Source organism: Onychostoma macrolepis, chromosome 23, assembly GCF_012432095.1.
Source record: "Onychostoma macrolepis isolate SWU-2019 chromosome 23, ASM1243209v1, whole genome shotgun sequence".
NCBI classification, from domain to species: Eukaryota; Metazoa; Chordata; class Actinopteri; order Cypriniformes; family Cyprinidae; genus Onychostoma; species Onychostoma macrolepis.
In genome coordinates, this window is record NC_081177.1 from 25,954,279 (window position 1) to 25,969,110 (window position 14,832).

Below are 14,832 nucleotides of genomic sequence, written 5' to 3' on the forward strand. Positions count from 1 at the left end.
AAAAGTTTGAAGAAACCACTCGGAGAATCCAATCATACTTGTGCTCCTGACAGTTACTACAGGGTTTGGTTATTACAGTCTTCAAAGTTTCAGACTAAAAGAGAAAAACATGCTTTTTCAAATTTTTATTTAATATTTGTTATTATTAAAGTTAAAGTAATGTTTGTCTTTAAGTCTTGTAATGATCTAAGCCAGGGGTGACCGCACTTGATCCTGGAGGGCTGGTGTCGTGCAGAGTTTAACTCCAACTCACCTCAACACACCTGCAGGGTAGTTTCAAGTTTACCTAAAAAGAGCTTGATTAGCTGGTCCGGGTGTGTTTAATTAGGGTTGGAGCTAAACTCTGCAGGACACTGGCTCTCCAGGGCCAGAGTCTGGTGACCTGTGATCTAAGCTAAGACCTTTTAACATGTAACCCAGTGGTCTCAAACAAAGAGTTTAGCTCCAACCAGCTCCAACTCACACCTGTTTGGAAATTTCTAGTGATCCTGAAGAGCTTGATTAGCTGGATCAGATGCGCTTGATTAGGATTGGAACTAAAGCTGCGTTCACGCCATATCGTAATTCCCGTAATTACGAGATTCCAACTTGTAAAAAGCGCTCATGTCCTCGTAGAACATCACGTGTTGTCATCTCAAAATCACTGACCAATGATGTAACAGAAGACAACAAAGACAGATTATTTTTTTTATCTCATCATTTACTTCACATGCACCGCTGCAAACACAAACATGATTTTGTGAAATTGTCACTGTGATTTAACAGTGAACTGAACTGAATTTTTATTTAAAGAAATGCTTTTATGCCAAAGAAAAATAAATATATTTTCAATATTAATAAAATATACGGATATTAAAAAAGATATTGACAAGTGACGCTAAAGAAAGCACTAACCTGTTAACACGTCTCCATTTCTTGCATTTATTCAGGACATTTAATCTGTCCTCACGTCCCATGCCTTTGGACTTGTAACATTAGACAATGATTACAGTTTGTGATCATAATGATTATAATAAAAGGATAGGCTTTAAGTATGCTGTTCATCTGACTTAGCAGTGCTGAGTCATGTATAACATTTTTGTGGATGTAACCAACACTGTCACCCTGTCCTCACCCTGTCTTTTACAAAAGACATTTGTTAGCACTTGACTTAAACCATACTAATACACATTTCTCCGGTTTCATCAGACTATTAGGGTGCAAACAGCGGTGCATAGGTGTGGCATTTGAAAAGATTAGCTTTGACTATTTATTCCCCAATGAACAGAAAATAAAAATATAAGACTGTCAGTGTTGGATGAGCTACTCGTAAGACTAAACCAGAGGTGTTGTAATGAGGCCGCAGAGGCTGAATCAGAATCCATTAGCAGAAGTTTATTAAAGGGATTTTCAGTAGACAGAAACGTGAATTCAGGCAAGAGGTCAAAACCAGAATGGCAGTCCAATCCGTTGACATACACAGGGGAGATCCAATAGACAAAGATGAGTAGGCAAGCAGAAGGTCCAAACAAACATCAGGTCAGTACGGCAGTCAATACAGTGGGGAAAATCCAGATAGATCGTAGTCAGGTCAACAGGCAGAATCATACACAGAATAGGCACACAGAGTACTAGAGAAACGCTTGGTAAGGCAGGAATACTGGCAATACTTTGCACATGCCCAAAGGGCTAGCATGCTTATAAATGCTACAAACAGGAAATGACTAGAGAAGCAGAGGAAGTGGAGCACAGTTAGTATTCAGGTGAGGGCTCCCTCTGCTGGTTAGGTCTTACAGAACCCCCCCTTCTAGGAGCGACTCCTGGCGCTCGACGTGGGCGCCCCCGTGGTCGTGGAGCTGGTCTATCGGGTCTGGCTCGATGGAACTCCTCAATCAGAGAGGGATCCAGAATATCACAAGCAGCTACCCAGGATCTCTCCTCAGGTCCGTAGCCCTCCCAGTCCACCAGATATTGGAGCTGACCCCCTCTCCTCCTGGAGTCCAGCAGCACGTTCACCTTATAAGCAGGAGTACCATCAATATCCAACGGCGGTGGTGGCTCTTGGATCTCAGTTCCGGGGTCAGCATCCAGGTGGACCGGTTTGAGGAGGGAAACATGAAAAGAAAGAGATATTCTGTAGTCAGCAGGGAGTTGTAGTTGGTAAGTGACCTCATTTATTCTTCTAAGAATTTTAAAAGGGCCAACATACCTTGGGCTGAGTTTTTTGCTGGGAAGCCGCAGTTTGAGGTTCCTCGTGGAGAGCCAGACCTGCTGTCCTGGTTGATAGGGGGATGTGGGCGACGTCGCCTGTTAGCCTGGAACTCTTGAGTTCGTACGGCTCGCTGGAGGCGAATAGGAGCACCGTCCCACACCCCCTCACTCCGTTTGATCCACTCATCCACCGCTGGGACTGAAGGAGGTTCACCAGACCACGGGAACAAGGGGGGTTGGAACCCCAGGACGCACTGGAAGGGGGTTAGGCCTGTAGAAGTATGAGTGATGGAGTTTTGGGCGTATTCTGCCCAGGACAAGTATTCTGACCGTCGCTGTTGTTCACGACTGCAGTATGTTCGTAGGTATCTGCCGATCTCTTGGTTGAGGCGTTCAACTTGGCCATTGGCTTGAGGGTGATACCCTGATGTTAGGCTTATGTTAATGTCCAGATGTTTGCAGAAAGCCCTCCAAACTTGGGAAGTGAATTGAGTGCCCCGATCGCTGACAATGTCCTCTGGAAGGCCATATACTCGGAAGACCTGGTGGAAAAAGGCTAGAGTGGTTTCCATGGCTGTGGGTAGTTTCTTTAAAGGTATAAGTCGACAGGATTTAGAGAATCTGTCAATAATGACGAGAATGGTGGTGAAGCCTTCAGAAGGGGGCAGATCCGTTACGAAGTCGATGGAAAGGTGGGAACACGGTCGTTGTGGGATGGGTAATGGTTGGAGGAGTCCGGATGGTAATTCACTGGGTGTTTTAGACGGAGCACAGACTTGACAGGATTTTACATATGTGGTAACGTCCCTTGACATGGATGGCCACCAGAAGGAGTTCTGAAGAAGTTGAAGAGTGCGGGAAATTCCTGGGTGGCCTGAACTAATGGATGTGTGGACCCACTGCATGATTCGTTGACGTAAGTTGTGTGGTACATACTGCTTGTTTGGGGGGCAGTTATCAGGTGTCGGATCATGTTGTTCCCGTTGTAACTCCTCCATAATGTCCCAGGTTACTGGTGCGATGACCACTGTGGGAGGAAGAATGGGTTCTGGTGTGATCCTTTCAGTAGTGGGGTCATAACGTCCAGAAAGTGCATCTGCCTTGCTGTTCTTATTGCCTGGACGATATGTGACTGTAAATTGGAAGCGGGTAAAAAAACAGGGACCAGCGAGCTTGGCGTGGGTTGAGACGTTTAGCACTTTTGATATACTCCAGATTTTTATGATCTGTGATTACTTGAAAGGGATGAACTGCTCCTTCTAGCCAGTGTCTCCACTCTTCAATGGCGGCTTTCATAGAGAGGAGTTCCTTGTTACCCACGTCATAATTACGTTCTGCTGCTGTTAGTTTTCTTGAGAAGAATGCACATGGAAATAACTTGCCTGGTTGGCCATGACGTTGGGAAAGTATGGCTCCGATTCCACAGTCAGAGGCATCAACTTCGACCACAAATGGTAAACTAGGTTCGGGGTGCTTCAGGATAGGTGCTGTGGTGAATCTTCCTTTCAAAGTGGTGAAAGCAGTTCTCTGTCCACCTTAGTTTCGAGGGCTTGCCTTTGAGGAGGGATGTCAATGGGGCAGAAACCATGCTATAATTACGGATAAACGTCGATAGAAGTTAGCAAACCCCAGAAATCTTTGGAGTTCCTTAATCGTGGTTGGTTGAGGCCATTCGGTGACTGCCCTGACTTTTGTCTCATCCATTCTTACTCCCTCATGACTAATATGATAGCCCAAAAAGGTAGTTTGTTTCACATGGAATTCACATTTTTCTGCCTTAACGTACAGTTGGTTCCTTAGTAGTCGAGAGAAGATTTCTTACATGACCAATGTGTTCCTCTTCTGATTTTGAGTAGATCAAGATGTCATCAATGTAGGCGACCACATACTGGTTAAGCAGATCTCGGAAGTTTTCATTTATGAAGGATTGGAAGACAGCTGGGGAGTTCGCTAGTCCGTACGGCATGACCTGATATTCATAGTGCCCCCTGGTGGTGAGAAAGGCTGTTTTCCACTCATCTCCCACCTTAATCCTGATCAGATTATATGCACTCCTTAAATCCAGCTTGGTGTAAATGGTGGCTTCACGAAGTTGTTCAAGGGCGGATGGAACTAATGGGAGTGGATAACGGAATTTAACCGTGACGTTATTTAGTCCTCTGAAATCGATGCAAGGTCTCAGTCCTCCATCCTTCTTCTCAACAAAGAAAAAACCTGCCCCGGCCGGTGACGTGGATGCACGAATAAAACCTGAGTCCAGGGCTTCTTCGATGTACTCTTCCATGGCCTGGGTTTCTGTTCTGGAGAGAGGATAGACCTTGCTCTTGGGTGGCATGGCATTAGGAAGCAGATCAATAGCGCAGTCTCCAGGTCTGTGAGGTGGTAAACGTGTGGCCCTGGTTTTACTGAAAACCTCAGATAGGTCATTATAGCAAGGGGGGATGTTTATAGTCTTATGGGTCTCTGGACTTTCTATGCTGGTTGCAAAACATGGTTGGGGCTCTATGGTGAAAGTGATTTATGCAGAACATGGACCATTGAAGAAGCTCACCATGATGCCAGGAGATGTCAGGATCGTGCACAGATAGCCAGGGGTGTCCTAGGATGATTTCATGTTTAGGAGAGTCGATCACATAAAGGGAAATAGATTCTTGATGAAATAGTCCAACATTCATGGTAAATGTTTGTGTCCGATGCGTGATCCCCTCTCCAATGAGTGCATTGTCGATTGCTTTGATCTTGATCGGGGAATGCAGGGTTGAATGGGGAGATTGTATTTGTTTACGATGCCTTTACTGATAAAATTTATGGCAGCTCCAGAATCGATCATCGCTGTCAATTCAAGAGAAAGATCTTCAGTGTTAATAGTCACGGGAAGCAAGAAAGACTTGTTATTTAACAGAGAAACATGTTCAATATTCACCCTCTGTGCGGTTTGGGACTTGTGTGGGCATCCGACACTGCGGTGGCCTGCTTCACCGCAGTAAAAACACAATTGGTGCTGACGACGTCTCATTCTTTCCTCGTCAGATAATCTAGATACACCCAGTTGCATGGGTTCACTGCTAGCCTTGAGTTCAGTGGTAGGAAAATTAGGGGATGGAATTCGTGGTTCTTGACGAACTCCCTTCTTGTTGCTTCGTCTCGGTGCTTGTCTTATCAAGTTGTCAATTCTAATAGCAAGTGTTACAAAGTCTGAAAATGATAGATCCTCCCCTTTACAAGCTAGTTCAGATTGTAATTCAAGATTGAGGCTTTGTTGGAATATAGTTTTCAAAGCAATGTCGTTGAATCCACTTTGAGCGGCGAGGGTTCTGAAATCCACAGCGTAATCTGCGGCCGTACGACACCCCTGTGACACGTGGAGAAGTTGAGTAGCCACACTCTTTCCCTCAGCGGGGTATTCAAACACTTCTTGGAGTTGTTGAATGAAATAATCTACGGATGTTCTTAATCGTGAGTCTGAGTCCCAAACTGCTGCTGCCCAATCGATCGCTCGACCCGTCAGTAAGGTCATTACAAAAGCACACTTCTTCCCCTCAGATTCGAACTTATCCCCTTGGTGATCTAAGTAGATCTTTACTTGACGAATGAAGCCTCTACACCGATCAGCAGATCCATCAGATTTATCAGGAAGAGCAAAGCTTACCGTCATCGGTGTTGGTGAGGGAAGCGATCGGATGTAATGTGTCAGGTGTTCGTTTACTGATTGAAGATTTCCGAGTTGTTCTTGATAGCCCTTCAGTAACTCACTCTGATAGGCAAATGCCGCTTGCAGGTTGGAAACTTCCGCTGGATTCATTGTAGGCGAAGTATTCTGTAATGAGGCCGCAGAGGCTGAATCAGAATCCATTAGCAGAAGTTTATTAAAGGGATTTTCAGTAGACAGAAACGTGAATTCAGGCAAGAGGTCAAAACCAGAATGGCAGTCCAATCCGTTGACATACACAGGGAGATCCAATAGACAAAGATGAGTAGGCAAGCAGAAGGTCCAAACACAAACATCAGGTCAGTACGGCAGTCAATACAGTGGGGAAAATCCAGATAGATCATAGTCAGGTGAACAGGCAGAATCAAACACAGAGTACTAGAGAAACGCTTGGTAAGGCAGGAATACTGGCAATACTTCACACATGCCCAAAGGGCTAGCATGCTTATAAATGCTACAAACAGGAAATGACTAGAGAAGCAGAGGAAGTGGAGCACAGTTAGTATTCAGGTGAGGGCTCCCTCTGCTGGTTAGGTCTTACAGGTGTAAATAGTACCTGAAAGGCACACTTGGGTAAAAGTATACACATAGATTAGGGCACAAAAAAATGACATTACAAGTTATAAGTCACCAATTCCAAGAGTAGAAGTAGAATGCTTTGTTGATTCGCAGCATTCAAAAAGATGAGATTCAAAACAGTCGTATATTCATAAATCTGAGATCACTTGTTCTGATTCTAAATAGCCAAGGGAGAATACAGAACGCCCTCTTTATTGCTGAAATATTATCAAGGAAAATGTAACATTTCAAGGAAAATTGTAGCATGTCAAAAGGCTAGGAAAGAAGAGGACAGACACTTTAGAAATACCCAGAGCAAGAATGAACATCCAATTCTGCCCAGTATATTACTATCCTGAAACGTGTGCAGCTAGAGCGCTTTATTAAAGGAATAAAAATTCATAAATGTGTGTATTTCTGAGATTACTCTTAGAATAGAAAAAAACTGAATAGGATGGGCAAAAGCTAAGGAAATGTATTGCCAGATAAAAATTCCTTCCAAGTCCCAACAGTACAATGTAACCTCAAAAATGAAACATATTGTAAGGGCAATTCACGTCACAAAACAGGCTTTTTCTCACTACGCTTTTTTTTCCTGATAATCATTGGTTTTTTGAGACTTGTGCCTCTAGCAAAGCTGTGGGGTGTAGATGTTAAAGTATCATGGTATCTTATAGCCTAACAAACACCTTTTTAACTTTTTATTTATTTATTTGTTTATTGTGCTGGTATTTGGCTGGTTTATACGGAAGCCCATTTACGCAAGTCTCAGAATTGGGACTTTATTTCTTAGAATTGTGAATTTATATCTCACAATACTCACTTTATAACTTCCAATTGCGAGTATATCTCACAGTTCTGAGAAAAAAGTCAGAATTGCGAGATGTAAACTCGTTTTTTTGAACTGTTGGATAAAAGTAATATCTCATTTGTGATCATGCGCTAATTTTCAGGAAAACAGCACTCGTGCTTGTGTGATAGACTCATTATTTAACTAGCCTATATCATATCTTATAATAAATAAAAACGAAAAATGCATCCAGGGATATTTTTTGCTTTTATTACTTAATTTATAGGGGTATTCTAACTGCATTCCGATAGACTTCATCATGCAGTGAATGCTTTTGGATTTTTTTTTTAGACCCGATAATGTCAGTTTGCACATTGATAAAACAACAATTACGATACTGTCGTAGACAATATCACACGCCCATATAATGAAACAGAAACAGACAAAACATACACTTTCAATATTTGGCTATATTCTGTGTCAAGAGAGTGTCACTTGCCTGTCACTGCATATAAATGACAGTGATCTACTCTAAAAGCTGAATAGAATAGAATAGAATAGAATAGAATAGAGTGGAATGGAATCGAACAGATGGCAGTGGAATAGAGTGGAGTAGAACAGACAATTAGAATAGAACAGAACAGAACAAAACAAAACAGAAGAGACTAAAGTGGAATATAATAGAGTGGAGTATAACAGAATAGAAAATAGTGCAAAAGAATAGAATAGAACAGAACAGAATAGAAAAGAACAGAACAAAATAGACTAAAGTTGTCAGTCCTCTGTCATGTGTTTCCCGCCCTCTTGTGTCCTTTCCTGTCCTTGTTAAGTTTGATTATGATTTCGTCCAGCTGTATGTGTTAATTATCTTGTGCATTTAGTTCCTGGCTGTTCAGTTCCTTTTTGTCTGGTCTACTCGTTACTCCCAGTGTTCCTGTGTGTCAGCCCTGCCTTGTCTTGCCCTGTTTGATTTGGATTAAAGACTGTATTTGAGTTTATTCTCGTCTCCTCGCTTCCCTCGTGTGTGTGCACCGTGACAAAAGTTGAATAGAGTGGAGTAAAACAGAATAGAAAATAGTGCTAGAATAGAATAGAATAGGATAGGATAGGATAGAATAGAATAGGATAGAAAAGAAAATAATAGAATAGAATAGAACAGAACAGAACAGAACAGAAAAGAATAGAATAGAATAGAATAGAATAGAATAGAATAGAATAGAATAGAATAGAATAGAATAGAATATAATAGAATAGAATAGAATAGAACAGAATAGAATAGAATAGAATAGGGGCACTGGTGAAAAGGTAAGCCAGGTGAAAGCATAGTTTGTGATGATGTCGTCAGAATAGCTATATTTATTTTGATTAATTTATTCTGGAGCATCTGGATTTTTTAAAGTTATTAACACCTGTCATTTTCATATTCTTACCATAGTAGGTTTGCCCTAATAAACAGATACAGAAATGCGTATATTTTATGCAAATTGTTTTTATGTAGTATTATATTCCATATTTGTCACTGGGAATGTAGAACAATAGGCTATGTGATCGTGAAACTCATTTTTCAATTATATGTTTTAGGGATTGTCAGGTCAGTTCATTAGAATGAGAGTTTGTTCAGATATGACAATTACTCTAGCTAGCATGTTCTACATTAAAATGTCATTTGTCTTGCTGTCATTTTATGTTTTATGTTAAAGTTGTATTACAGTGTTTTGAACTATTTATTTTCATTAATTTATATGGTGACAGTGATGTCTTCATAAACCTGTTCTGCAAAAAAATTACACTGACAGTTAAACGACACACCTGCACATTCTTTAATAAAGCTGTTTTCCACATTTCACAATAATTAACATTTAATCCCAACCGGTCACAATAGTGAGTGAAAAAGGTTTTCATAAAGTTCTAAAAACCTTACTGACTGATGTTTTAGTGCACTTTCTGCAAATATGGAAAAAAATACAAATAAAGGGTCTCAATTAAATATGTGCAATGTTACATGGTTAGTACAAATTGTCACGTGACCAGAGCAGTTTATTTATTACAAATATGACATATGACAAAGATTTTTGGTACCCATTATCTTTGAGGTGTCTAGTATTAATATATGAATTGACATATATTCAGTTTTGTTGAGTGTGGTCATAGAATGAGTTGATGGTCACAATAGCGACCGGTGGGAAACAGTGAACTTAGATATACAATATAAATCCAATTGCAGTTGTTAGAGAAAACTGCACTAAAATGTTGCAATGAAAAAATATTGCACTAAATGAAACGTTAAAATGTTACAAATAAGTTACAATATTAATGTTGTAATACTGGTAGCACTAATATAAAAATTTGGTGATAAATGTTACAAAAAAGTAACAATTTTGAAAAACATTGATTACAATCAGTGCTTTATAAGGGTTTTTTAATGCATAATAGTAACCTTAGAATGTGATCAAACAGTTTAAAATAGCTGGGCTAAGATATATAAAAAATTTTATGACTGCAGAAATATGTTAATTCAGTACTCATCTTATCCCATAAAACACTATTTTTCACACACTTTTCCAAAAAAAAAAAAAAAAATTACTGATTATTTCAAAGGGTTACTAATGACACATCATTTGGATATTTTCATGTCTGGGAAAAAATTGGGATTAAACAGGTTAAGTCATTAAAACTTTAACACAGTTGAGAGTATGAGATGCATTCAAAAAAACGTTGAGCTATATATTTCAGCTCTGGACTTTTCGTAACCGACCTCATGAGATGCATTAGTGAAGAGTATTACGAGAGTATTATGTGTTGCTGTTTTGGGACCAGCCGTTTCAGGACACAGGCTGGTCATCTAGCGTTAAGGAAAGTATTTTAACACACCTGATCTATTGGTTACCTGTTAAAACATGCAGTTAGTGTGTTACTCGTTTCTCATTTTTTAACTCCTCTTTAGAAAATGTCTGCACTGCCCATCTCACACCCTCAGTGCCAAGAAAAATTAAACAAAAGACAGAACTACAGCAGGCAAAAACATGCATTCATGATAACCGATGTTCATCCTATACTGAGAGAACTGGGTTAGGCCGTTTCATGTGTTTATTCTTCCATATGTGACAGGCGATTCTGACATATGGGGAAGTTGTGGCCTAATGGTTAGAGAGTCGGACTCGTAACCCGAAGGTCTCGGGTTTGAGTCTCGGTACCGGCAGGGATTGTAGGTTGGGGGGAGAGAATATACAGTGCTCTCTCCACCCTCAATACCAGGACTGAGGTACCCTTGAGCAAGGCACCGAACCCCCAACTGTGCCACAGCAAAAAAGTGGCTGCCCACTTGTTTGATTGTGTGTGTGTGTGTGTGTGTGGGGTGGGGATAAATACAGAGCTCTAATTCTGAGTATGGGTTACCATACTTGGCCTCATGTCACTTTCAATTTCTTTGCCAGCACTGACTTCACACAGAGATTAGATGAGATTATGATAAGTATGTGTGTTGTAACTCTGACAAACTATTGCAAATGTATTACTCATACACTGTAGTCTAAACTTGTCAAATAGCTCTCAGCAATGACAATAAAAGGTGGACATTTTCAAGCTTACAGTTAAATAAAAAAAAAATAAAAATAAAAATTATATATATATATATATATATATATAATAAAAGAAGCATAAAACTCTTATACACTTGTACACTTATCTGCATCTTATTAAAACATAAAAGTGTTCAAGAGGAAAAAGAGTGATGAACCTTTTTTGTTCTTTTGAAGCAGCATGAATGTTTTCAGCATTGATGATAATAATAAATATTTCTTGAGCAGCAAATCAGCATACCTGGAGTAATGATGCAGAAAATTCAGCTTTGACCAAAGAAAATACATTTTAACATATTCAAATAGAAAATTAAGTTATTTTAAATTGTAATGATATTTCACAATATTAAAGTTTTCACTGTAGTTTTGATCAAATAAGAGAAGCTGTGGTGAACATTTCTTTTTCATGGAAAAAAATAAATAAATAAAAAAATAAAAGAAACTCACCCCAAATCTTTTGAATTGTACTGTAACAACAGCAGCAACGACAACAACAACAACAACAATAATATAAAAATCTCTGTATGTGTGTATGTGTGTGTGCCTGTTTTTCTATTCAGGTGGGGACTTAAACCTGAATACACACTCATGGGGACTCGTGTCATGGTGGGGACCTAAATTGAGGTCTCCACGGGTAAACAAGCTAATAAATCACACAGAATGAAGTTTTTTTTAAATTTTAAAAATGCCTGTAGTTTCCTGTAAGGGGTAGGTTTTGGTGTAGGGTTGGTGTAGGGCAATAGAATATACAGTCTGTACAGTAGAAAAAGCATTACGCCTATGGAGAGTCCCCACAAGGATAGCAAACCAGACGTACGCGCGTGTGTGTGTGAGTGTGTGTGTGGATATATCATGGATGTCTGGCTCTTTACTGCCCTCTACTGTCCACAGACACTGTTCCTGTGACTTCCACACGGGGTTTGTTTATTGTGCCAAATAATGCAAACAAACTGCAAACTCCAGTTTTGTAAAATAATTCATTTGAATTCAATAAGCTCACATACTTTTGTGTCAGCCATTCAAAACTAAAGTTCTGCTCTTTTGATGAATTATTGGCTTGAATAAAGAGATACACCACTGGATTAAATTAGGCTACATGCAAACTCATTATAGATTATCAGTAGAGTGTCATGTATAATCATTAGGGTGTCCTGCTGGGTCATTCCTAGGACTACAGCTAAATAATACTGAGTACAGGAAAAAGCTAAACAATATTAACATGAAAGCACGTCAGAGAAAGAAAAAAAGAAACAGTATTTCATCGGTTGCCTGCATTTCTTTCTTCTTCTTCTTCTCCTTTCTTCTTTCTGCCGTGTTGCCAGCTTGAAAATGTCCAAGTATTGTACCAGAAGCTCAAAATTATCGTATTTGGAAGAACAAATACGATAATTATCTTTATCATCTTTACAGAAGCTCATTGCTTACTGAATGCACGAATGAATGAATAAATAAATACATTAACTAACTAAATAACTAACTAAAAACGGTTTTATTATCTTGTTGTGTAATATGCATAAGAATACAATTACCCTGCCTCATTGCTTGATGTATTTAGTTAATATATTGTCTAAGGGTGTATTATTTTGTTTATTTCCTGGAAAGACCTCATACAGGCAAATATGTAACTGCTACATGTTGTAGAGGAAATTAAGCAATTGTCCTATTGCAAGTATGAATTTTCTTTTTATGTAATACCTTTGTATTGTAGCCAAATAGACATGATATTGTATTTGTTTTATTGAGAATGTGGTTTATTAAGAAAGATACTACACATTATTGCATTTGTTTTATTTAGAAAGTGGTCCATTAAGTAAAAACACCACACATGCTATTGTTTTAAGCGTTTATTGAGAAAATGTTTATAACATGTATTAGCAAGAGTATAGCTAGAGATGAAACATGTATTAGCAAGAGCGTTGAGGAAAAGAGAAGGTGGACAGTACCTCAGCTGGTTTGCTTCAGATGAAGAATAGACAGCAGAGCAAAGAATCCGAAGAAGAAAAATGAGAAGATGCAATGCCTTTTATAAACAACTTCTGAGGGATTTCCAGTACGACGTCACAAGACATTGGGATCCACCTGCTGTCTATAAGAGACTGAAGTGTGATGATGCTGCGTTGAGACCCCCTGAAGAGCTCTCCGGCACCAGAACCATCGCTGATATTGCCTTGAGCAAAGCACTTTTTCATATTTATACTTTATTTAATACTTATATACAGTAGTTGTAGAAAATTTGTATTGCTTACTTAATAATTGTAATAATAAACTGACTTGTATTTATATAACATAAGTCTTCCTCCCCAGCGTTGATTTATAGCTAAGAACAGACCACGGAGAAGTCTTCTGTGACCTTTGTAAGTATGAACTTAGATGCTTATGAGATAGGACAGATTTGACTTTCTTTACCTAAGCTGAGAATAAATAAAATAAGGTAGAAGGTGTAGGAAATTAATGTTACTAAATACTTATCCATATATACTACTTATTTTTCATTTCAACTGCTTTTATGAATGTTTATACAATGTATGGGACGACATTTATTATTATTTTTTTTTTATTGTTGTGGGTTCAATATATATTATTGTTATAATAAATTATTACAATTATAAATAATATAAGAAATGGTAATTATGATGTTTGTAGGTCTGGTTAACACAAATAACCAAACAAATTTCAATATGACACACTGTAAAAAAAAAAAAAAAGTTGAGCCAACTTACAATTTTAAGGCAACCAGCTTCAGCAGATTTTTGAGTTTTCTCAACTTGTCCTTTTAAGTTCATACAACAAAAATTTGAGAATTTCTCACAAAAATAAGTTGAGCAAACTCACAAATTATTATAACAATAAAAAAAAAGATGGCTTTACAAAAACACATTACAAATATAAATATAAAAAATAAGAAAATTATAATAAATATAATGTATTTTACAAATATGTATAACATTTTCTAATTGTCTTAAATATTAGCCTACAATTCTTTTTTTTTTTTACAAATGGAACGCACAGGATTGTGGGATATCAAAGGCAGCGAAGGATACATCTACAGGTGCATCTCAATAAATTAGAATGTCGTGGAAAAGTTCATTTATTTCAGTAATTCAACTCAAATTGTGAAACTCATGTATTAAATAAATTCAATGCACACAGACTGAAGTAGTTTAAGTATTTGGTTCTTTTAATTGTGATGATTTTGGCTCACATTTAACAAAAACCCACCAATTCACGATCTCAACAAATTAGAATATGGTGACATGCCAATCAGCTAATCAACTCAAAACACCTGCAAAGGTTTCCTGAGCCTTCAAAATGGTCTCTCAGTTTGGTTCACTAGGCTACACAATCATGGGGAAGACTGCTGATCTGACAGTTGTCCAGAAGACAATCATTGACACCCTTCACAAGGAGGGTAAGCCACAAACATTCATTGCCAAAGAAGCTGGCTGTTCACAGAGTGCTGTATCCAAGCATGTTTACAGAAAGTTGAGTGGAAGGAAAAAGTGCGGAAGAAAAAGATGCACAACCAACCGAGAGAACCACAGCCTTAATTTTGTGCCAATATTCATCAAACAAATCCAGTGTTTTGCAAATAAACACAATCTGCTTTGCAAAGAAAACTCGTCTTTCAAACAAACGCAAACCGATTTGCAAATACAAAACTATTTGAGAGAAAATGCAGAGGTATGGACAAATATGTATTGTGTGTTATAACTGTGAGACTCATTTGCTATTTTATGAGGAAATGTGACTTGATTTTCTCACAAATGCGTGCAGGCGGATTTTCTCACATGTGTCCAAACAGATTTTCTCACAAATGCAATCCAAAAACAGCAGATGGCGCTGTTGGTCAATTTACGCTAGTCTCTCGAGACCCGAAACACCTTTTCAGGGAATACAGCAGACCAACATGAGTGGGAAACAGGTTAGTTTCTGTCTTACTATATCTATAATTAACCATTTAGCCTAGGTGTTTTCACAAATTTCCCCACTACAAAGTTAGTGAAATT